The sequence below is a fragment of the Haemaphysalis longicornis genome, unplaced genomic scaffold (assembly GCF_048455015.1).
Source record: "Haemaphysalis longicornis isolate Haplotype H1 unplaced genomic scaffold, Haemaphysalis longicornis Haplotype H1 scaffold_5, whole genome shotgun sequence".
In the NCBI taxonomy this organism is placed as follows: Eukaryota; Metazoa; Arthropoda; class Arachnida; order Ixodida; family Ixodidae; genus Haemaphysalis; species Haemaphysalis longicornis.
The window spans coordinates 152333007-152359184 of NW_027526385.1; the positions used below are offsets into that span (position 1 = coordinate 152333007).

The window sequence follows — 26178 nt, forward strand, 5'->3', positions numbered from 1 at the left end:
GAGTGCAGCGCTTCCATACGTGCTACAGGAGTCGTTTGAGGGCTGAATGTACAGACGGATGGCGAAGAGAAGGTTCCTGGAGTATGGTGGCGAGAAGAACAAGCTTCGCGCGTTTATCTTCAGGCGTCTGGTCAAGCGGTAACGGGCGGACCGCTAAGCACGAGAGATATTTCAAGACCAAAATAACAAAATGCGCAGATAGACTGTCGTCTATAGTCTAAGATAGTTCTAATTTTTTTCTTCCTTCCAGAATATGTTGCATCCTAGTAAAGTTCTGTCGCTTTTGGAGTTTCTGTTTCTCGCAGCAAGTTTTGTTAATGCCTCTTCGCAAGTCGCAAATAAGTCTCGACTGTGTATAGTTTCTGCACCGTCTTTCGTTAAATATCCCTAGTTTCACACACTCGAACATTGTAGTAAATCCTTTGTGTAATAGAAAGTTACAATGATGAAAGTACTTTCATATAACCTTAGATATGGAACAGAATCCCTGTGATCGGAGTAAAGCAAGCACACAAAGCAAGTTCCCAATGGTACCTTGGGGAAATCGAAAGAAAAAAGGTAATAAACGAAACGTACAGCACTGCGGGGTAGAGGGGGGATTCAAAGGAATACGAGCAAAGGATCGCATGGCCTTAGTTGCATACGGTTCTTTTTGGCGGGTAGATTTAGAAGGTCCACTCGCGCGCGCATTTCTCTGGGTTGAGAATATGGCCTGATACAAAATCCAATGCTTGGTCAACCAAGTTAAGTTACGTATTTAATTTTTTGTGGATTGAGATGCACGGGCCGTGAAGAGAATTGTCGTTCCGGTGCATGCATCCGTGAAAGGCATTCTTTTCATTAACGTGAATTTAATTTCTAGTTGAGAGAAGAAAAAATCAACAAACCCTGATCTTGCGTTCTGCGTCACATTCCTCTCGTAATTTGCTTGCATCAATGTGGTAGCATGATTACGAGTTTGTACCCCATAGGGAAGAAATAGCCCACCTTATCGCCCAAAGCAAAAGGGGGCAGTTGCCATAGAAGAGAAAGAATACTCAAGAGAGGGCCCTAGCTTTCTCAATAAAGTGCAGGAAATGTGGAGAAAGTTACGTGATTTAATGTCGTCCACAGAGTGTTGCCTAATTTTTTACTCCTACGGCTCCTAAATCTGGCGACATGGCACGGGAAATTATGCGGGAGAAGAGATTTGGAACGGGTACTTGGTTAAGGCAATAAGGCTGCTTTGGTTCGGTGGACGCGGTAACAGGCCGAAAACGGCTTCACGAAAAGGGACGTCCGGTTCTCTCCGGAGTGTTTTTCATTCCATATCAGATGCGAAAGTTCGGCCCGCAACTTGATTTTTGCTGAGCTCGCCAGTGGGGTTGAAATGCGGAACTATGATACAAAAAGCTTCGCTCGAATGAGCAGGCATTCGATCTAATGGCAGGCCGCATTCTGAAATGTGTGCAAGACAAGAGCATGAACGAAGATGTCGAACCTGGTAGCCAGATGACGCTGATTGTATGTGATGCCCTGCTCTTCGCTGTTGGTTTTTCTTTGTATCCCTCCTCCTCACGGTACAATGCTATAGTTGACCAACTGCCTAATTTACGTATGGTTACTCACCGCGGGAATCCACTGTTTGCGCCTGGTGCAGATATTACTAGGATTGTTGGTGAATTGTTTCGTATACTTTAACAAGGTCATTACTGTGCAGGTGGCGGACACGACGACGCAACCTTCGATCGCGAAGAGACGTACAGGCTTAAGATTCCTTCCACTAGTATTGCACGTGGAACACCCTCAGATTCGGCTCCTCCAATTACACCAGAACCCTCGTCCAAAAGGAAACCTAGTGAGTGAATTTGCAGCATTCTTTGCGCCAATGGTATATCAATACCTTTTGGGGAGACTAAATATATCTTCATTTCCTTCCCTTTAATTGAACGAATTCTTTGGCAACCGCCCGACCTATTACCCCCAGCTAGCTGCTTGATGGGCTGACTGTAAGCTGGGGCATAGCCACAAGGAACTGCAGTAAGCGGGGAACAGCACGACGGGAGTAGTTATGTTTCCGCTGGTGCCGGAATAAGAATGATAAATTGTCTTGCACGCTTACGTGACTTGATTATTCAATTAGCGACACGGACAGTAGCGAAGGGCTTAGGGAGCGAATGTGGCATATTACTGGATAGCGCCAACATTGCATATTGGATAGATCTATGCATTGATGATGGTTGTTTGAAATTGTAGGCGGAAGATCGTTGACGACAACTTCGATACACGGAACGTCCTAATAAATACGAGCGATTTCGTGGAAGCGGAAGCCTAGAACTTCTACCAAAATAGTCGGCTTCGAGAATTGAAAACACATACACGCACCAGGACAGTATATGCTATTTCCCGATCTTGAGATGTTCGGAGCATTGTTAAGTGCTTTGACATTGAAGGTCTCTATTCCGGTAAAAGAAACTTATATACGTCGAAAAAATGCTTTAAAGGAGTAGCATGGAAGAAACATTTTGTGAAGATGTAATGGAAGGGCGAGTTGCCTGTTCATCAGAAAAAGTTTAATTCTCCCACCGTATTACCCATCGGTTATATCCTTAATTATGCAGAGGCTTTTAATGTTCAGCCGTTCAGGGGAGTACTCAGAAAATGTTTTCTTTATTAAAGTACCACCGGCAGTTCTGGTCGATTCCTAGGCAGTGGGTTATAACCAATATATACCATTGGGTTATAACCAATATTGAATTATTCGTTACTTGTAATAATTCACCGTAGTGTTGTGGCTCCTAAGGAAGGCTTGTGGCTATACAAAATACCGCGTGTTGATCCAACGACCGACGTGCGAGCTGTGCGAACTCGGGGAACTCGAAACTATTTTGAAGAAATATTTACTGTATTTTACATGAGAGTTCCCAGAGTGGACAAAGCGTGATGGGTGGCAGGGGGAGAAAAGCGAGCTAGGTAAATATAACGAACAACACGGGCTCCTACGGGGGTTTGTGGTTACAGAAAATGCGCACAAGCTGTCCTAGCACATCCAAATACAAGAGACTTCACTGTATTTATCATGTGCGCTACGACAGCGCAGGGAAGAACGTGGTTGGAGGAAAAGGAAAGAAAGTTAGGTAATCGCACAACTACTTTCATGGGCTTCAACGGGAGGCGTGTGGTTGCAGAAAAAGCGGCACTTTATTTTCACATATAACACGCGAGCTGTACTGACGCAGCTCAGAAGCAACCAGAAGCAGCCCAAAGCAACGGAGGGTGTTGGCGGGGGTGTAATATGTGGTCCGGGCGACATCTAGTTGTTGTAGCCCAAACCACTACAGTCCAGTGCAAATTGCATATACATTCTTGTCATCTCGCTAAAGAATCCATTCATTTGGTCACGTTTTAGGTATCTAGGGTTGTCGCCCATATGCATATTTATCTCACCGCGTTACCATGGTATCATGCCGTTACCCTTGTAGCTGTAACACCACTTTGCATGCGTGAACATGTACCGGATCCCTTCCGTAGGTCGAAATGAAAAACATGTTTTATCCCTCAGCTTGCGGTTCCCGTAATCTGGCTTACCGGCCAGCGGAATGCAAGTAGCGACATCTGACGTATACGTCTGAGAGCAAATGAAACAAATTGTTTTTGTAGCGACATCTGACGAATAGGTCTCAGAGCAAAACAAACAAATGGTTTTTGCCCGATACTAATCGCTTGCTCCTGAAATGATCTCGGACGGCTTAAATTAACCCCTCACAATACAATATAAATTTTAAAGTATAGTTGTACACACCTGCCGCACAGCTTTCAAAATGAAAAGAATGACGTAAATGGTGTCATCTTGTGGACGCAATCAGCATGAAATAACGCAATTAAAAATTCTCACCCCCGCTAATTATTCCAGCTGAAAATGAGTACACTACGTTGTAATAATTCCTAAATCACCTTCACTACCTTGCCCTGCACGAATGTGGCGGAGTAAAAGCAGGTTGCGAGCTCACAAGCTCACATGAACTACTTGGGCAGTGTTGGCAACTGTATGGTTTTCGCTCTACATGTTGGACGTTTTAAATGCGAATGCATTTCTTAGCCGCGGGTTGTCTTGCGTCGTTGAGCGGCGTGCGCCAAGCAACAGTTGGGGCGCGCGCCTAGCAACCGGAGCAGGTGCGGAGTAGCGGAGGGCAAGGGGAGAGGAGGAGCGCGCTTGGCGTGTGAGGGCGCTCGCATCGCGGAGCTCTGGCGGAGTAGCGGAGAGTGAGTGGAGAGGAGAAGCGCGCTCGGCGTGTGAGGGCGCTCGCATCGCGGAGCTCGGGGCGGAGAGAGAGCTCGCGCGCGGGCTGGCGCGGGTGTCTCTCTCCTCTCCGCATACCCCTCTCTGCTCGCTGCTCATATAAATGCAGGGAGCGCGCGCCTCTCTCCGTGACTGCTTGCCGACTGGCGCCTTGATAGCGATGGAAGTCGGTGAAGTCGAATCCCTCGCGGCAATGATACCGCAAAGAAGAATTCGGTGCACCCAATGCATTCGCATTTCCGCACGATCCCCTTCGGGGAGGTGGGGGGATTTTTTTGGATTTCGTCTCTCGCTGTGGAGCTATTTTTCGCTAGGCGTAACGCAATTTTTCGTTTATTGAAAGTATGAAATCATTCCTTTATCTAATGGGCTGTAAATAATCTTTGGTTGCTGGACTGCATTTCTATATCTTGAATCAAAGACAGACAGTGACAACAAATAACTCATCAGTGAACGACAGAGTGCGAGTGGCATGCGAACAGGGGAAAGCTGTCCTAAGTAAGAATAGAGCGTTCACTAGGAGCATTTTTTCACCAGAACTGGTGCAGATGAGGGCAGTGTCGTGCAGCATCCTGCAGAGTGCTGTTGAAGCTGTCAGTTGGTAAACAAATGCCACACTGGTTCCACAACGGCCTCCCGTGCCGGGAAAGAGGCCCGTAAAAATATCGGAAGCATGGAGGAAAGCTTTTTTTGTTGTAAATATGCGTTGTAAATAATACAAAACCCTATATCAATTGGTTGTACGGCTGCTCCAATGGTGTCACGGAATTCTTATCTGCCCATCCTTGATATAAGACAGAGGTAACTAAATATTGGGATGCGCAAGACGAATAAATAAAGAATTCTTATAATAGACAGAATCTGAGCTAGTTGGATCATAATTGATTAAATACCGGTCAGCCTAAATCTAACTGAGGACTCAGACAAAGACGAGAGACGAAGTCAGCGCTTGTGCTTCATGTCTCGTCTTTGATGCATGCTCACTTAAATTTAGGCTGACCAGTATTTACGAATAATGAAATGGCTGTGGCTTAACTCAGTTATGCGCTGGTATGAGTAGCGAGACGTACGGTTACTGGTATTGTTTCGCTTTTCGAGGACGCTTCTCGATGCATGTGGCGCGTTCTTCCTACGTCTCCCCGGCTCGCTGCCGTCTGTTTGTTTTGTTCCGACGACGGAGTCTGGCTTCTTTCAGTCTCTCTGACTCACTTACCATATCTGATAACGAATCCCACCGAGCCGTCCCTTCTATATATACGATGCAACGCCACCTCAACCTTTGTTGTCGCAACGTGGTGTCAGCGGCTGCTCCTCTGACGTCATGCCAGATGGCGCGGTGTGGGGCGCTGCCAGCTGCGGAGGTTGCTAGGCAATCGCCGAGCTCACGATGCGGCCACCGGTCACTGCAAAACGGCGAGAATGCGGCCATTGTAGCTCCCACCACAAAAAGTTGTGCCACGCTACTCTGCGAAGAAGGATGACCAGCAAAGCTGGGCGTAGTCCAAGGAGTGGGCTAAACAAAACACACGTGCTCCTAATATCTATTTGGGCATACCTCCTAATTTACCAGCGGCAGAAAACTCTGCAGGAGCTGTAGTTTTACTGAGAGGATAAGCACGGGTGTGTCCGTTTTGTTTCCCTAGAAGTCACGTATCGACAGGAGACGACAATTCTCTAGTATTTGTAACTTCGTATTCCTGAAACTTTGACATTATTAACCATGCAGAGAGAGAGAGAGAGAGAGAGAAAGAGAGAGAGAGAGAGAAATAACTTTATTGGGCGAGGCTGGTGATCCTAGGCGTCGGCCAAGAGCCCTTGGGCTCTGGCAGCGTCCTCTGCCAGCGTGACGGCCCCGATTTGATCTGCTGGTTCGGAACTGAGCAACAGGGTCTCCCGTTGCTCCGCCTCAGTGATTCTGCGCGCGGGCGTAGCCGCCTGCGGGCAGGCCCATATCATATGTGCTTGATCTGCCCTTTCTTTAGATTTGTGGCATTTGTCCGAATGTTGCCCTGGATAGCAGTAGCTATACATAACCGGGTTCGGATACGAATTCGTCTGAAGTAGTCTCCATACGACGGATTGCCTCTTATTGAGTGATGGATGAGCGGGGGGAAACAGCCCTGTTCCAGATGGTAGTAACTTGTTACGTCCCTGTAGGACACGAGCCGATCCCTCCCCGACCATCGGAGCAAATGGGCTAATGCGGTGTCATGCAGCGATAAAAATAAATGAAACTCGGATGACTGTGAAAATCTCTAAGGGGCTAAGTTCCACGTAATTTGTTCCTTGTGGTAGTTTTATTTAACCCATCATTGCAGCATTTTTGTGCAACCATTCAATCGGAGCAGTTCAGAATTGGTGAGCACGTAAAGCCTGGCTGCGTGGTCATGCCCCCTCTCCCTCCCTAGCCTGCATCTCCCACCACGTGCACGCAGAAATAGGTGATAGGTGAGACACCTGCCAACACATTGGTCCGGAAGCACTTCAAGGCGCCTGTGTTCGAACAGGAAGAACGAAGGCAGAACGTAAGTCCAAAAGCCCTTCAAGATGAAGACACCAAGCGTTACCTCGGCAGACCAAAATTTTTTTTCCGTTCTACTCCGATTTGTTCGCCCACGTAATATAAAAAGCAATACATATTCAGCGACGTTGTACAAGAATAGAAAAAAGTAGTTGATTCCCTCTTTCATAGGAATCAGTAAAACACGGAAGTGAAATGTGCCTTCACAGCAGCAGTTCAATGTTGTTTGTCCATCACAATGAACTCGCACATCGCGATATATACTTCGTCGGTATGGCAACGTTATTCGCCTCGACATTAGACACTGCATTACACACGCCGGAGCATTCCGCAAATACCAATTGAAACCCCAGCGACTTTCAAACCGTGCGAACGAAACAGAACGGGTTGTCAGCGAATCGCTTGGTGAATATACAGTGTGTGTGTGTGTGTGTGTGTGTGTGTGTGTGTGTGTGTGTTTGTGTGTGTGTGTGTGTGTGCATGTGCGTGTGTGTGCGTGTGCCTGTTCGTGTGCGTGTGTGCGTACGTGCATGCGTGTGTGTGTGTGCGTGCGTATGTGTGTGTGTGCGCCTTTGTGTGTGCATGTGCGTGTCTGTGCGTGTGTGCGTGTGCGTGGGGCGAGGAGGCATGGAGCGGGTATCGCTAGCAGTCGAGGGCTTCAGTGCACCCAGTTAATTTCAGTGCGTGGCAGTCGTTACAGCACTGTCCAACTGCTCTGCTGTGCATTGTGTACTCGAAAACAAAGATTGCAGACGCGTTTTTCTGTGGCTTCATTGATTGCGCTGATGTCACTGTAGTTGCCGTGTCGGTGAGTGGGTTGCACCGTGGAAATCTGCAGCTCTTATCTCGAGCAGCACTGATGAATCTGACAGCGTTCTATCCAAATGTGTGTTGGCGTCGTTATCTGCAAACCACATATTTTACGAGACGTTCCAAACGCGAGCTTAGGAGAAAAACCCGGAGTCTGGCGTTGGCCTTAATCATATAAAAACGGACCCTTCACAAGGCTCTCCACAGTGCGAGCTTAAACTCTACAGTAGTTGCTAGCGAGGGGTGGTCGCCCCGCCAGTAAACAGCAGATGAAGGTAGGGGAATAACAACCACCGAAATTCCCCATCGTCTTCAGCTTCCTCATTACACGGTGGCATAAATGACAAGCGGCGAATCGGCTTCCCATTCGACAGCAAAGTCATTCGAAAGCAAAACGCTCCTCCTGCGGCAAGATGCTAGAGCTCTTCGACAAAATATGCGAGGCGAAACAAGGCGTCACATATGTTAAACCCGGCATTATAATGTCCGATTCACAACTCACAAACGGGCTTAGGTGCACTCGGATGTTTTATTTCCAACGCAGGGGCAAATTTCACTGCCACGCCTGCACGGTGGCGCTATATGCTCGCTTGCAGATGTCACTGCACGACACAATAGTGTTTCAAAACGGTAACCTAATAAAGGCAGCTGGGCGGACGTACATCAGCAAAATTATCGCTGGAATGCACACAGCGGGGTGGTGCGGACAATTTCGGTGGCACAAAAATTCAGTCGATTTGACGCGAATCACGAAACTTAATCGCGACTGTTTAAATGAGCTGTTGGGCTCAAGAAACGACTACACAGCGGGTAGCCCGTCTAGGGAAACTGCTGAACACTGAGAAAGAGCGACTTCTGTGCGCGTACTCATGAGTAGTGTACTCAAGAGTGCTGTACTCACAAGTAGTGCTCTAACCCCTGTACTCACTTTTCATCGTACTCACTTTTTAATGTGGGTGTGTAGTCACTCATCATCGTACTCATCCATGAGTTTGAGTGGAAATGAGTACAAACGAGTGTACTCACGAGTGAGTACGCCGACCTATGGTGGGCTGTGCTCTTTTACGTGAAAATACTTTTACACTCGATGTTTATGATAGCAAATAGAATAAACGCGCTGAAAACAATATTTTCACTCCAAAAATACGAATGGAGCTCGCCCCCGACCCTAGACGTAAAGGCGGCATTCCAAGTCCCACGTGCAACGATAGGTTTCAATTGATGGCGCGCGAGCTGTATAACGCAGGAAAATTTATTTATTTATTTATTTATTCACAATACCCCTAAAGGCCCCCGTGAGGGGGTATTACATAGGGGGGTTACATAGCACACGTTTTGTATTAGCGCAGTAAAGCGGAAAAAATATACAAAAAGAAGCAGGAATGTTCACACTGAAAACGCCAATAAATATACATTGTAAACTTGAAAACGCTGTAATCAAATCATTATAGCAAACAAAAAAGACAGGAATATAATACAGATGGTTCAAACTCCAGCACGACACGATGTACAATCTATCAGAACAACAAGAACAAAAATAAAATACAGAGCAAAAATAAATATGTTCAGTACACAATTTCAAGAACGGGAAAAAAAATCCAAAAAGAAGAGGAAAGTGCTAGGTTAGCTGTTGAATTAGTTCCTGGAATTTCGTGTTGTTTTTTGAGAAGCGATATGAGATGGTAGATTATTCCATTCGACTATGGTACGTGGAATGAAAGACCGGGCAAAGGCAGATGAGTGGCAGTTTGTGCGTTTAACTTTGTAGGAGTGGTCTCGGCGAGGGAAAATGACTGGAGGTGGCTCGAAGAAATCATCGTGAAGTGACGCGTGGTGATACAGCTTATGGAACAGTGATAGGCGGGAAAGATGGCGGCGATGTACTAGATCAGGTAGTTCGGCGCGACGTTTTAGTGCTGTGACGCTAGAATGAAATGAGTAGTCTGAATATATGAAGCGAGCTGCCCGGTTTTGCAGAGATTCAATATCAGTTACGATGTATGCCTGATGGGGATCCCAAATGGCTGATGCATACTCAATTTTAGGACGTATTAGTGTAGTAAAGGCAAGTTTTCGAATGTCAGAAGGAGCATGTTTAAGGTTACGCTTTAGAAAACCGAAAGAGCGATTAGTGGAAGCCAGGGTGTGTTTTATGTGATAATGCCATGACAGATCGGGTTGAAGGTGAACTCCTAGATATTTATAAGTGGAAACGAGGTCAAATGAACGGTTATTGAGCACGTAGGACGTAGGAAAGCGGGAGGCGCGATTAGTGAAGGACATATACTTAGTTTTAGAATGGTTTAGCGTCATTAGCCAAGATGAGCACCATGCATTGATAGCGTTAATATCAGTTTGTAAAGCTTCACGGTCATTATCGCAAGAAATTATTCGGTAAATCACACAGTCATCAGCAAAGATTCTTATTCGGGAAGAGACAGAGGATGGCAAGTCGTTAATATAGATTAAAAACAGTAGCGGTCCTAGTACGCTGCCCTGGGGGACTCCGGAAGTAACAGGTTTGAAAGAACAGGTACAAGTGTTAGCAGACGTGAACTGTAGGCGTGATGAAAGGAAATCTTTTACCCATGATAAAATGTTAGAGTGAATGTTAAGCCGAGAAAGTTTCGTGAGGAGCCTGTGATGAGGAACACGGTCGAAGGCTTTTGAAAAGTCAAGAAAAATGGCGTCAACTTGGGATCCATCGTCGAGAGATGAATGAATGTCATGAATGAAACCTGCGAGCTGTGTGTCACAAGAATATCCTCTGCGAAATCTGTGTTGGTACTTATGTATGATGTAATGATCATCCAGGTAGTTGATAATTTGTGTGTGTATTATATGTTCGAGGAGTTTACAAATGTTACTGGTTAACGATATAGGACGATAGTTTAGGGGAGAAGAGCGTTCACCAGATTTGAAGATTGGAATTACTTTTGCAATTCGCCAGTCATGGGGTATGCAACCTGATGATAAGGATTGGGAAAAAAGAGCACACAGTATGGGACAAATGCTGGCTGATAAATGTTTGAGTATTTTGTTATTGAAGCCTGCATGATCCGAGGCAGTAGAAATTTTGAGCCGATTGAGCAATGAAAATATTCCAGCTTCACTGATTATTATTTCAGGCATGCTGATGTCTGGAATGCAGTTAACTTTAGGGCATGAGGCGGTGTCTTCACACGTAAATACTGATATGAAGGCGTCGTTTAAAACCTGTGCACACTGAGACATGGGAATGGCATCATTATTACTGTCAGTGAGGATGATGTCAGGATTGCTAAGAGGATTGATAACACGCCAAAATTTCCGAGGGTTATTTTTTAACATAGATTATAAGTCATGTTTGAAAAAATGACGGCGAGTTGATGCAAGCAGTGACTGATATTCTTTATCGCATCGTTTGTAACGCAGCCAGCTATCGGAAAAGTGGTCTCTTTTATTGGCGCGGCGATAAAAACGTTTCTTTTTGTTATTGAGGCGTCGAAGTCGCTGGTTATACCAAGGAGCGGTGTTTTCTGTTTTTATGGTGATAATTGGGATGAACCTGTTGATTAAATTGGTAAGTGCGTTTTTGAAAATGACCCAATTATCTTCAAATGAACGCGATCCGTGTTCTTCCAAAAAATTATCTGCGAATGAGAACAGTTCATTGTTAATGCTTGTGTAGTCAGCCCTATTGTAACATCTTATTTGTTTTTTAGTAGTTTTGCGCTTGATAGGAGAAATATGAAGAATACCAGTAAGGATGTCGTGGTCCGATAGCCCATCGAGATGCGTGATGACAGACAAAATATCAGGGTCGTTGGTAAAAACTAAGTCGAGAATGTTAGCCGATGTGGACGAACTGCGCGTGGGACGACTAATTAATTGAACCAGTGAAAAATTGAGACAAGACTGAACAAAGTTATGCGCTTCGGTTTGGCCATCCGTAACTGATTGAGTGGACCAGGAAATGTTAGGAAAGTTGAAATCGCCAAGAATTAACAATAGAGAATTTGGAAAACGGGAACAGATTAAGTTCAGCACACGGGTAAATTCACTTGAAAAATCAGTATTCGCATCGGGTGGCCGGTAAAAAACGCCAACAATTAGGTCACGAATACCACACTTTATGGAAACCCATACACATTCCAAAAAAGAACTAACATACACAGGCACGGCAAGTACGTCATTTGCTACCGCTAGGAGAACGCCACCTCCTTTTCTGTGTTTTCTATCGCAACGGAAGAACCTATAGTTAGCCCAGGTTAGAAAAATACTGCTATCGGGAACTTCCTCGTTTAACCACGTTTCAGTAAGCGCAATAATTGATGGAGTGCTAGAATCGACCAGGGAAGAGAGCGGAATGCTTTTTGACCGAACGCTTCTGATATTTGTGTACAAAAAAGAGAGGCCACTAGAACGGACTTTTTGAGGTGATGGACAGCAATTTTTTGTTGAATGGGAAGTGAGATGGGAATGCAGTCATACCGTGGTTGGATTTGGAACGGGTGCCGCTTGATTTGCAATAGTGTCCCACACGTACACGTCGTTGTTTATGCATAGCCTGTCAAAAATGAGCTTCACACGGTCACCATCTTTTTTAATTGTTTTTGAAAACTGCAGTAAGTTTCGCCGTTTGTCACGAACTGGCTTCGAAAAGTCACGTGACAAGCCATAAGACGTATTTTTCAGCTTGCCGCCACGGCTCATTATCGCCTCTACCTCTTTATCATCGAAGAATTTGGCAATAATTGGCCGCGTTTTATCTGGCGAAAAACGCCCCAGGCGATGTGCTCGTGCGATGGATGTGACCGTAAGTTCAAGCTGGTTTTGACAAAAATCATTTACAACCTTTTGAACAGCATCCCATGTCTCTGCTTCATTACTGTCAGTGATGCCATAAAATAAGACGTTGGACCTTCGCGAGCGGTTTTCTAGATCGTCAATCTTATCCTCGATATTAGAAATATTGCTTAGCCTTGTGACGGCCCCTGAGGCACCAGAAGACTGAAGTTTAGATTGTAAATCGACAATTTGGCTTCGAAGTTTTGAAATTTCCTCGTTGTTCGCGGGAAGTTGCAATTTTAATTTGTGCAATGAGTTTTTCGTCGGAGGAGGGAGACAAAAGGGGAACAGAATGAGTGATGGGAAAGGAAGATAAGAGAGATATTTACATGGCAGGGCCATGAGAAGACGATAGCCTTTGATGACATTTGCAGCGAATTGATAACATAGCGGATCATTTTTTTTGCCGCAGCTGTAAAGGGCAGCATCACTTAATATTGCTGTCATGCTATCAGGCAATCCATTTTAAAAGAGTCTCTATATTCTCGTTATAAAAAACTTGGTTATAATCAATTAAAGGGTTGAGACGAGCAACACCTTTGCCCTTTTGGGATATGCGAAATGCCAGAAAAGTACCATGAAAATGAATTTTTAATATTAGGAACAAACTCTACGCCACCCTGCAACTCGTATTGTAAGTGTAATGTAATTCTCTCCAATCGTGCGCATAATTTAAACAGTGAACATGTCGTTCTGAATGAACTTGCAATCTGAACATGCAAAACTTGAAAACAGGAATCCAGGAAAAGGGTCTGACGAGGGCTCTGGGAAAGGCCATTGCGGTGCGCGAGGAAACGGAAACTGTTGCCCCAAAGCAGGGTGGGGTGCTGCCATACGTGCTACAGGAGTCGCTTTGAGGGCTGAATGTACAGACGTATGGCGAAGAAAAGCTTTCTGGGGTTGGCTGGCGAGAAGAAGCTTCGCGCGTTTCTCTTCAGGCGGCTGGTCAAGTGGTAACGGGTGGTCCGCTGAGCACGAGAGACAGTTCAAGACGGAAGAAAGAAAATGCGCAATTAGACTGTCGTCTGTGCTCTTCGATAGTTCTAATGTTTTTCGTTCTTCCAGAATGCGTGGCGTTCTAGTATAGTTCTGTCAGTTTTTGAGTTATCATTTTTCGGAGGAAGTTTAGTTAACGCCTCTTCGCAATTCGTAAATAAGTCCCTACTGCGTATAGTTTTTGCACCGTCTTTTAAATATCCCTCTTTTCAGACACTTGAAGATTGTAGTAAATCCCTTGTGTAATGAAAAGTAACAATGATGCAAGTACACGCATAAAACCTTAGATATGGAACAGAATCTCTTGAAGCACAGTAAAACACACGCACCCAAAGCAAGTTCCCAGTTGTACCTTAAATAAAGCAAAAACAAAACGGAATGGAGGCAAAGAATTTGAGAGGGCTTTTTGAAGCGAAGGATCTACTACGTCACGTCTCGCAAGGCCATTCATTGCGTCGGAGTGACCTTGAGCAGCTGCAGCAAAATTGTGCAGGTGCGACATCTCACCATGTGATCTGCTGCAGAGAGGCGTCGCAGCTGCACTTGATCGTGGCCTCACTGTGAGAAAACACGTAAGGAGGTGAAGGTTTCATGGCTGCTTCGGTTAAACTTAGTCGCTGAGTGACGGAGAGAACATGGCGAGATTGGGTCTTAGTCTCGCCTTCGATAGCGCACTGGATTGGTCGCCGGTGTGTACCCTTCGTCTTTCGCTCGTGACAATTATACGGGTACAAGTAGTAAACCAGGCGTAATTTTAGATGGGAAGCATCTCATGCTCGGCCTGTGTCCCTCCCTCCTTTGTTGTTGTTGTCCGCCGCCCCCACTCTACTGCGCATGCACGTCTCTTCAGCCCCGTCAGCGTTTGGCCTGACGTCAGCGCAGTCCACTATGAAAAGAAATACTTAGGCGGTGCCCGGTTTCGATCCCAGGAATCTCTGGCCGCAATGGGAGGTACGTGGCGCTCTTCCCACTGCGCTACAAAGCGAAACGGGAGCATGTGCTACGAACGCGCCTTATGTCCTTCACTCATTCAAACTACGTCAAGAAGCTACCGATACAACGAAGTAACGCGAAGCTGAACGTCAACGGAAACGACGAACTGAAAACTATAGAGGAGGATGTTGAATTTCCCGTGGGAAAGCTGTCTCGGGAAGCGCCACGCGCCTTGCAGCTCAACCAAAGAGGACGAAGAGGGAGGGCAGCGGGGTAGGAGCGTGAGCACGCAATAAAGAAAGACGAGAACCAGGAGGTGTTCGATCAGTTAAGCGGGTGTCGGTCTCTTCGTTGTCTCTACATTTCTCTACATTTCTCTGTCTCTACAAGGGGTTTCACACTACGTTCACATTCGTGCTCCGATAAATAAAACAACGTAACGGCAACACAATGGAACCTACACGGAACCCCCATATTGCATCACATCCTCCTCATGGTTCCCCCCAGGAAGATGGGGTAATTTTTTTTGTCTTCCGTCGTGGCCAGCTCTGACGGCACGGCTCACTGCGAAAAATGTCCTTGCGACACAGATGGTGCAGTTCCGGTAGTTCGAGCATTAATTGAAATAATAATATAAGACATGGTATGTTTTCCTGGTCTCTGAATAAAGCTGTAATAAACCAAACGTAAAGCACGGCAAGGTAGAGGGAGCATTCAAAGAAATACGAGCAAAGGAACGCACGGCCTTAGATGCAGGCGGTGTTATTTGGCGGGAAGATTACGACGGCCCAGTCGCGCGAAGATTTCTCTTAATTGAAAATACAGCCTGATACAAAATCGAATGCTTGGTCAACGAAGCGAAGTTTCATATTTATGTATTTGAGGATTGAGATGCAGGGGCCGTGAAGAGATTCGTCGTTCCGTTGCATGCATCCGTGAAAGGTATTCTTTTCATTAAAGCGATTTTAATTTCTGGTTGAGAGAAAAAATGAACAAACCCTCATCTCGCGCTCTGCGTCTCATTCCTTTCCTAATAAGCTTGCATCAATATGGCAGCATGAATAAGAGTTTTTACCCAATAGGGAAGAAATAGCCCACCTTATCGCCCGAATCAAAACGGGGGCAGATGCCATAGAAGAAAAAAAATGCTCACGAGAGGGCCCTAGCTTTCGTAATGAACTGCAGGAAATGTGGAGAAAGTTATGTGATTTAACGACGTCCACAGAGAGTGTTCCCTAATTTCCTACTCCTACGGCTCCTAAATCTGGCGACATGGCACGGGTAATTACGCGGGAGAAGAGATTTGGAGCGGGTACTTTGTTAAGTCAATAAGGCTGCCTTGGTTCAGTGGACGTGGTAACATGCCGAAACTGGCTTCTCCTAAAGTGACGTCTGGTACTCTCCTTAGGGTTTTTCCTTCCATATTATAAGCGAAAGTTCGGCCCGCAACTTGCTTTTTGCTGAGCTCGCCAGTGGGGTTCATATGCAGAGCTATAGATACAAAGAGCTTCGCTCGAATGAGCAGGCATTCGATCTAATGGCAGGCCGCATTCTGAAATGTCTGCAAGACAAGAGCATGAACGAAGATGTCGAACCTGGTAGCCAGATGACGCTGATTGTATGTGATATGCTCTGCTCTCTACTGTTAGTTCTTTGTAACCCTCTTCCTCCCGGGACAACGCTATGGTTGACCAACTGCCTAATTTTCGTATGGTTACTCACCGCGGATAATCCACTGTTTGCGCTTTGTGTAGATATTATTAGGTTTGTTGATGAATTGTTCCGTGTAGTTTAACAAGGTCATTACTGTGCAGGTGGCGGACACGACGACGCAACTATCTATCGCGACGAGACGTACAGGCTTAGGATTCCTTCCGCTGCTATTGGAAGTGGAACACCCTCAGATTCGACTCCTCCAATTACGCCAGAACCCTCGTCCAAAAGGAAACCTAGTGAGTGAATTTGCGGCATTCCTGGCGCCAGAGGTATATAAATACCTTTTGGGGAGACTAAATATATCTCCATTGCTTTCCCTTTAATTGAACGAATTCTTGGGCAACCTCCCGACCTATTACCCCTAGCTAGCTGCTTGTTGGGCTGACTGTGAGCTGGAGCATAGCCACAAGGAACTGCAGTAAGTGGGGAACAGTACGACGGGAGTAGTTATGTTTCCGCTGGTGCCGTAATAAGACTGATAAATTATATCTTGCACGCTTACGTGAGTTGAACATTCAATTAGCAGACACGGATGGCAGGCAATGGCCTAGGGGGCGAATGCGGCATATTACGGGACAGCGCCAACATTGCATATTGGATAGAGCTATACATCCCTGATGGTTGTATGAAATCGTAGGCGGAAGATTGTTGACCACAACTTCGATAACCGTAACGTCCTAATAACTGCGAGTGATTTTGTGGAAGCGAAAGCCTAGAGGTTCTGCCGAAATGTCGGCTTCGAGAATTGCAAACACATACACGGTCCAGGACAGTATATGGTATTTCCTCTTCTTGAGATTTTCGGAGCTTTGTTAAGCGCTTTCACATTGAAGGTCTCTATTCCGGTAAAAGAAACTTATATACGACCAAAAAAATGCTTATAAAGGAGTACCACGGCAGAAACATTCTGTGAAGATGTAATGAAAGGGCGAGTTTCCCCTTCACCAGAAAAAGAAAATTTCAATTCTCTCACCGTATTAGCCATCGGTTGAATCCTTAATTATGCAGAGGCGTTTAATGTGTAGCCGTTCAGGGGAGTACTCAGAAAATGTTTTCTTTATATAAAGTACCAGCCAACGTTACTAGAATCCTTGTAACGTTGGTACCAGGGGCAGTTCTGGTGGGTTCCCAGGCAGGTCTTAATACCAGTGGGTTATAACCAATACTGAGGTATTCGTTACTTGTAACAATTCATCGTGGTGTTGTCGTTACTAAGGAAGGCTTGTGGCTACACAAAACACCGCGTTTTGATCCAGTGGACGACGTGCTAGCTTTGCGAACGCGGGGAACACTAAACTATTTTGAAGAAATATCTACCGTATTCAACATGTGAGTTGCCAGAGTGGACGAAGCTTGATGGGTGGCAGGGGGAGAAAAGGGAGGTGGGTAAACATAACGAACAACACGGGCTCCTACGGGGGTTTGTGGTTAGAGAAAAATGCGCAGAAGCTGTCCTAGCACATCCAAATAAATGAACCTCCACTGTATTTATCATGTGCGCTACGGCAGCGGTGGTAAGAACGTGGTGGGAGGAAATAGAAAGAAAGTTAGGTAATCGCACAACTACTTTCTTGGGCTTCAACTAGAGGCGTGTGGGTGCAGAAAAAGCGGCACTTTATTTCCACATATAACAAACGAGCTGTACTGAAGCAGCTTAGAAGCAACCAAAAGCAGCCCAAAGCAACGGAGGGTGCCGGCAGGGGTGTATTATGTGCTCCGGGCGACATCTTGTTGTTGTAGCCCAAACCACTACAGTCCAGTGTAAATTGCATAGACATTCTTGTCATGTCGCTAAAAAATTGATCCGTTTGGGCAATTTTAAGGAGTGTAGAGTTGTCGCCCTATACATATCTAGCTCACCACGCTAGCATGTTAGCGTGTCGTTACCTTTGTGGCTGTAACGCCACTGCGCATGCGCGAACATGTACCGGATCCCTTCCGTAGGTCGAACGGAAAAACATGTTTTATCCCACAGCTCGCGGTTTCCGTAATCTCGCTTACAGGCCACCAGAATGCAAGTAGCGACATCTGACGTATACGTCTGACAGCAAATGAAACAAATTGTTTTTGTAGCGACATCTGACGAATAGGTCTCAGAGAAAACCAAACAAAGTGTTTTTGCCCGATACTCGTCGTTTACTCCTGAAATTATCTCGGACGGCTTAAATTAACCCCTGACAATACAATTTAAATTTTAAAGTAGTTGTACACACCTGGCGTACAGCTTTCAAAATGAAACAATGATGTAAATGCTGCCATCGAGTAGGCGCAATCAACATCAAATACCGTAAACCAGAATTCTCGCCACCGCTTATTATTCCAGCTGAGGAGGAGAAAACTACGTCGCAACAATTTCTAAATCACCTACACTATCTTGCCTAGCACGAATTTGGAGGAGTAATAGCACGTTGCGAGCTCACAAGCTGACATGAACTACTTGAGCAGTGTTGCCAACTGTAGGGTTTTCGCCCGGCATGTAGGGCGTTTTTTGAATTTTTTCTCTCGTCGTGGGGCCGTTTTTTCGCCAGGCATAGGACGATTTATTGTTTAATGAAGGTATGAAATTACTCCTTCGTCTTAACTCTAACGGGTTGTAAACAAACTATGGTTGCTGGACTGCATTTCTATCGCTCGATCCACAGACATACAGCGACCACAAATCACACTCGTCACGGAAAGACAGAGCGCGAGCGGAATGCGTACAAAAGTAAAGAAGTCGTAATTAAGAATAAAGCGTTGACTAGACGCCGTATTTTTTATCAGAACTGGTGCAGATTAGGGCAGTGTCGTGCAGCCTCTTGCAGAGTGCTGCGGAAGCTGTCAGTTGTAAACAAAAGCCGCACTGCTTCCACCAAGGCCTCCAGTGCAAGGAATAAGCATGGATGACGGAGTGACTATCGATAAAGATTTACCGACTAACATTGGTTGTAATAATGCGAAACCTCATATCAATCGGTTGACGGCTGCTCTGATGGCGTCGCGGTATTCGTATCTGCCCATCCTTGACATGAGACAGAAGTAAATAAAGGTTGGGATTCGGGAGACCAATGAATAAAAATTGGCTGTAGCTTAACTCAGTTATGACTGTGTGCGTAGCGAGAGGTACGGTTAATATTTCTGTTTAGCTTGGTTCTCGGTACGGCAACGACGCTTTATGAGGCGTGCGGTGTGTCCTTCGTCTCTCTACTCGGCTCGCTGCCTCTTCTTGATTTCGTTCCGAAGACGGAACCTGGCTTTTTTCAATCTATCCGACCCATTTACCATATCTGACAACGAATCACACCGAGCCGTTCCTTCTATTTATACGATGCAACGCCGCCTCTTCCTCTGTTGTCGCAACGTGGTTTCACCGGATGCTCCTCTGACGTCATGCCAGATGGCGCGGTGTGCGGCGCTGCCAGCTGCGGAAGTTGCTAGGCAATCGCTCAGCTCACGATGCGGCCACCGGCCACTGCAAAACGGCGAGAATGCGGCCATTGTAGCTCCCACCACAAAAAGTTGTGCCACGCTACTCTGCGCAGAAGGATGACCAGTAAAGCTGGGCGTAGTGCAAGGAGTGAGCTAAATAAAATACATGTGCTCGTAATATCTATTGGGCATAACTCCTAGTTTACCAGCGGAAGAAAACTCTGCAAGGGATGCTTTTACTGGGAGGATATGCACGGGTTTGTCCGTTTTTTCCCCTAGAAGTCACGTATCGACAGGAGACGGCAATTCTCCAGTATTTATAACTTCGTAATCATGAATCTTTGAAATTATGAACCATGTAACCATAATAATGAAATGAAACTCGGATGATTGCGACAATCGCCTCAGGGGCTACGTTCCACGTGATTTGTTTCTTGTGGTAGTTTCATTTAACCCATCGTTGCAGCGGTCTTGTGCAACCCTTCAATCGGTGCGGTTGAGAATTGGTGAGCGCGTGAAGCCTGCCCCCCGCCCCCCCCCCCCCCCAGCCTGCATCTTCCGTACGTGCACATGCATAGAGGGGTGATAGGTGAAACAGCTTCCAACACATCGGTCCGTAAGCCCTTCAAGGTGCCTGTGTGGGAACGGCAAAAACAACGGCAGAACGGAAGTCCAAAAGCTCTTCAAGAAGCAGACAGAAAGCTTTAGCTCGGGAGACTAAAACGTTTTTCCGTTCTACTATGATTTGGCCACCCACATTACATTAAAAGCAATACGTATACAGCGACGTTGTATAAGAATAGAAAAAAAGTGGTCGACCCCTTTTGCTTAGGAATCAGTAAAGCAAGAAAGTGAAATGTGCCTTCACCGCTGCAGATCAATGTTGTTTGTCTATAGAAATGAACTCGCACATCGCGATATATACTTCGCCGGTATGGCAACGTTAGACGCATCAACATTAGAGACTGGATTACACACTCCGGAGCATTCCGCAAATCCGATTGAAACCCCAGTCGCTTTCAAACCGTTTGAACCAACAAAACGGGTTGTTAGCGGATCGCTCGGTGAACACACGGTCTGCTACAGCGAAAAGAGCATAATTTGCGGGTCGGCAGCAGTCTTTTGGGTGTGCTTTGCGAGCGACGTCCTGTAGACGGGTCGCCTCGGCAAAGGTTCGACCACTTCGGTCCTGCTCTGCGGCGTGAATGGTGGACATTTGCGTTGCGACGAGCTCAATGCTTGGAACACGAGAGGCGGAGACCGTAGCTTAGACCATGATGCGTGAACGCGCTCCGCTTCCCTCTGGCGCGTCTCTCGTTGCCCAGCCGTAGAATCGGCCATCACAGATTTGCTCAGTAAAAATTTTGGGTCATCCTCGCATGGCCCACAATGCTCCCTGAAAGTGTTTTTGTCCCCCAAAAATTTGTTCTTTTTCTAGCGGCCCTTTTATCTCCAGGGTTTCAAGCAAACTTACGTCTGTGAAAAAATTCATTAAAAAGTAAATTTTCTTACAAAGGCCACCATTTTTTTGTGAACATCATGTCGAGGCCCTGGGCTGCTGTATGCCGAATTTTAAAATATTTTTCCTTTTATTTGCTGTGATTACGTCATTCAGAAAATACACGATATCGAGCATTATCATACATTTTTAGCAAACACAAGCACATTCTCTCAGCCAATGAAGCATTTGTACCTGTATCTCAGCATTGTGGAAAATTGGTAAAAACTATATTCATACTGAAAAAAGATTAAATGTGCGAGAAAACGTTTGTCAAACTTGGGAAAATGTCCCTTATGGCCCATATTCACCTTGAAATTGCGCATTGTTGTGCTCGTAGTAAAAATATCAAACGCGACCCATTCACTAGTACAAATGATCGCAGTTTATTTCAAAAAGTTTAATCAAAACAGTTTTTGTTTTAGCAGAGAAAAACATTTTTCAATTTGTACAGCGACACTACCTCACCCCTTTCCACAGAGCGTCTTCTCTGCGCGGCATCCACCTGCCGGCCTTTAAAGGAGCCATGAAGAGAAAACACAAGTTTGGTTCATTCAAAAGATTGTCTCGTTAGAATCATACTGACACCACTTTTAACGTAAACTTCGCTCAAATAAGCTACATAATTAGGAAAAACGGGAATGGTCATGCGACCCACCAGCTCATTTCCCGCAACAGAACCTGTGATGTCACATGGGCTTAGCTCTGCGATTGGCGGAGGCTGGCAGAAGCAGACGCAAATTAGGTAGACCTTACAAACTAGACGAACGAGCGATTTGCGCTTAAATTTAGGGCACATTCTTTACAAAGTAATAGGAATGATGGGACAAACAGTGGAAGTTACGAAAGCACATGTAAACATAGAAGTACTGATGCGTTCTGCTGTTCGTACTGCGCACAGCATGCTTTGGTTTAGCTGCACAGCACTATGGGGCTTGGGGTTGTCTCAGACGACACTGGCCGATTGACGAAAGCAACGGTGTCTTACGTGACCCCATTTGTCGAGCGAGCACTGTTTCAGGGAACGAATATTTTCTCCCAGAACAAAAACAAGCCAGGTTTAAATGCGGGCAAAAACAAACCAAACGCTTGCCACGGTATGGTGGCGCCATCTAGGTTACGGAACGTAAAGAAACGCGGGAACAAACCAACACCGCTGTACAGGGTGGAGACAACCTTTGAACGGTCCCGTGCCGCCGCAATTGGGCCAACGGGCTCAACGCGTTATTCTTTTCGTTTCCCACGAGACCTAGCAACGCGAAACAGACAATATGATTCAAAATTCTTCAGTATCTTCAGTAAACCGCGTTGCGGCGATAATTTTAGCGCGGTTTTGACACAATGACTTGCTTCGGCGGCGAGCGAACAACCGAACATGGCGGCGCCAGCGTTACGTGTCTCTACCCTGTACGGCGGATGCGTGAATGAAGGTACTCTAGGCTGCAGAGCGGTCGGTTCCCGTGATGTCACTTGGGACCACGAAAACGCACGATTGAGCGGGAAAATCAAAATTTTAACCTAAGTTGTTTAATTTCTCAGTGAATAAAGCACCGTTTGTATCCGGACAAGCGCTGGGGGCACTATAAAACACGAAATCTTTCGAATAAAACCAACTTGCATTTTCTCTTCATGGCTCCTTTAAGAGGCGCCAGCCAGTGGGTTTGCGCTACAAGAATAACTTTCGCCGCAATGGTATTTGTAGCGTCAGGGCAGGAAAAAGGAATAATTCGCGTGTTAGTAGGAAAAGTACAACGTGGAGCTAGCGGTGGTGCGCCCATTCCATGACTACGGGTAACTCAGCGGCTGCACATCAGATGTGCATTTAAAGCATCGGGTTATGCAATTCCCGCTAACGCATACAAATAAATCCGCTTAACTTGATGACTCAACCGCTGTTAATTTCGTAATTTCCGGCATACTTAAAAGATACCGCGTATAACATACCCTGCTTCTTTAAATGCACGTCCATGTCCAGCCAGCCGTCGAGTTACCCGCGCTCATAGAATGGGCGTACCACCGTTAGCTGTATGTTGTAGTTTTCCCACTAACACGCGAATTATTCCTTTTTCCTGTACGGACGCTACGAACTACAATGGCGGAGAAGGGTATTCTTGTAGCGCAAACCCGCTGGCTCGCGGCCCTTTCATGCAGGCAGGTGCAAGCCGTGCAGAGAAGACGCTCTGTGGAACAACGGGGCGAGGTAGTGTCGCTTTGCAAATTGAAAATTTTTTTTCTCTGCCAAAACAAAAACTGTTCTGATTAAACTTTCTGAAATAAACTGTGATAATTTGTACTAGTGAATGGCTTGTATTTGATATTTTTACTACGAGCACAACAATGCGCAATTCCAAGTGAATATGGGCCAGAAAGGAGATTTTTTCAAGTTTGACAAACGTTTTCTCGCATACTTCACCTTTTTTCAGTGTAAATATAGCTTTTACCAATTTCACACAATGCTGAGATACAGGTACAAATGCTTCATTGGCTGAGAGAATGTGCTTGTGTTTGCTAAAAATGTTGGAAAATGCTCGACATCGCGTATTTTCTGCATGGCGTAATCACAGCAAAGAAAAGGAAACATATTTGAAAAATTCGGCATACAGCAGCCCAGGGCCTCAACATGATGTTCACAAAAGAATAATGGCCATTGTAAGAGAATTTACTTTTTCATAAATTTTTTCACAGACGTAAGTTTGCTTGAAACCCTGGAGATAAAAGGGCCGCTAGAAACAGAACGAAATTTTTTTTGGGCAAAAACACTTTCAGGGAGCATTGTGGGCCATGCGAGGATGACCCACAATTTTTACTAAGCAAATCCGTGATGGTCGATTTTACGGCTGGGGCGTTTGGCATGGAATTACCCTGCACCAAAGCAGTGAGGAGAGACATTCGCCAGTCTGCGTCGTTGCCTTTCTGCCTTAATGCAACAATTCTCTTATACGCGGGCACTGTAGAGGAGTAAGTTGTTCCTAGACCGTTCACGGAGACATCACACCCGCAGCATAGGTGGCGTATCAACAATGATAAACACCGAAGATTATGAAACTACACGCTGCGCAATAGAGGCACCAACTATTGGCACTCATTAGCGTGATGGCACAGTAATTCGCTTCACGTCTCCTAGACGGCAGCACCATCATAGTGGAGAATGCTATAGGGAAGAATATATAATGTCAGTTCGTAGTGACATAGAGCTGTGAGCTCATAGCCCAGTTGCCATAACACATCCCGTCCCGGCAAGAGTGATCGTGGACTCGAATACTAGCGCAGCCGCTTGAATGGAACGTTTTCTGGCGATATCATTTCTGCGACAGATATTACGTCGTTGAGGCCTCGTTGCACCCCGGCATAAAACGCTTTCATGTTGAAACACAACAAATAATAATACCAAAAGAACTGATATAAACACGAATAAAAATTACAACTAAATTGGTATGCGTTGCAGAATAGTCATGTGTTCGCGTATGGCGGGTTGTTCGGCCACCAACACTATTGTGTAGGGAGAAGTAGGGCTTTTTATGCTCGGTGTGGGGCGTCGCCGACAAAATTGGTTGGAAACACTGTAATTGAGGCGGGCGAGGTTAGCACGAGAAGGGGCGGCCATATCCCTCACCCCGTGCACTCAATGTATTATAGCCAGGCGGTCTTGAGAGCGGCTGCCTGGGCGCAGCCAAATTGGACGGTGTGACGTAACTCGACATTGCCAGCCTTCAAGAACGCGTTTCTCGCAGCGGGCTTCCATGGGGCCAGGGCTTCTCTGTGATTGCCGGAGTGGATTTTTGCGGAAATCATGCAAATAATTTCGGAATTCGCGGGGCATGGACACTTATCGCATGGCTAGAAATCATGCCAAATTTCGGGGACTACTTTGTCGTCAAAAATGGCACATAAAGCTTTTCAAAGTGCTGTTCTGAGTGGCGCCCGTCACCTAAGGTAATGTTCGCGTGTTCCGGAGCTGTTTGGCGGCATTTTTGAATGTCTACATGGACTGCAAACGGGTCTATACAACGGCTTTGAGCCGCTGGCTGGCCCAGCCTTATCATGAGCATCAACGAATCCATTTTCATACGGATTACGAGAGTTGGAAATACCATCGAAGGTGAAGCGGCTGGCTGAAAGCCACTCCTTAACTTCGGCTGCGCGAACATGCATTATACAGGCCTGCAGTGCCACCAGACAGATGCAATGCTTACCGAAGCCGCGCTTCTGCACTTGTCACTAGAAGGAAGGATGGGTTTGCGGTATAGCCGAGTGGCGCGTCTCCGGGGGCGCCGACGATGCGGTGAAAGCCATTGGGTGTACTTTAAGTAACCCGATATTTGATATTTTACTCCGTGGCAAAGCTGATGTGCGGTAGGGAAAACTTGGGAAACTCGGTAGCGAAATCTGGGAACCACCGATTTGATTCAATGTTCAAGTAAATCCCAAGGTTTGAGACGATGGAAATCGGATTTAAACGCAATGTTTGAGCCGATAGCAAGCCTATCAAAACAGTTCCGAACCATTTCGTCGTTTCATCGAGACGACACAAACGCTATGCGCAAACCCAACAGGTGGCATCCGTTAGCACAAGCGTGCAGAGGCTGATTGGTGTGCGCTACTATAGTCCAGCGTACACCAATTTTCCATGGCACGCTTGCAGACAGCCTTCTGTTACGGTCGCAGTTGCCCTTGACGATGTTGTCGGAACAAAATTTTTCGTAGTAGAATGTCGATCCAGCGCAGCGCAGCGAAGCGCTCAAAGCGGTGCATTGCGAGAGGCTGCGCTCATGGACAGTCTTCGTGACGTTTTGGCTCGTGAGAGTCGCGGGACGATTCACCCAACACCTTGAGGCCGCGATCACAGCTGGGAAATTCGACTACTGCGGAAGATTTCCCCGATGGCTTCCACATTTTCTAGCTGCACACTTGGCTGGGCTCCATGGCTAAAACCATGACAGCCGACGAGTAGCCGAAACCGTCCCGTGACAAAGGCAAGTCATGGGCAGGCTTCCAGCAGTGCAACTGCCCGAACTACCGTCCCAATGTGTTGCGTGCGTGCGTGTGTGCGTACGTGCGTGCTTGTACGCTGTCAGCGCAGACCAAAATCATAGTTCACTTAATGTTACATGGTGCGAAACCCAAACCAATCTCAGATGCGGAAATCTTAAACACTTGGCTGTATCTTGTCTTTTACAAACGTAAATA

At 46.1% G+C, this 26178-nt stretch overlaps 1 protein-coding gene across 1 annotated transcript in view; it reads left to right on the plus strand.

The window, feature by feature from the left end:
* Positions 1 to 1718: 1718 nt before the first annotated feature.
* Positions 1719 to 26178, plus strand: part of LOC144139942 (uncharacterized) — a 50121-nt gene continuing 25661 nt past the window's right edge. The window contains exons 1-2 of the mRNA XM_077672167.1: positions 1719 to 1837; positions 16184 to 16321. The gene's annotated coding sequence lies outside the window, so the exon portion shown is untranslated. The remainder of the gene's footprint in view (positions 1838 to 16183; positions 16322 to 26178) is intronic.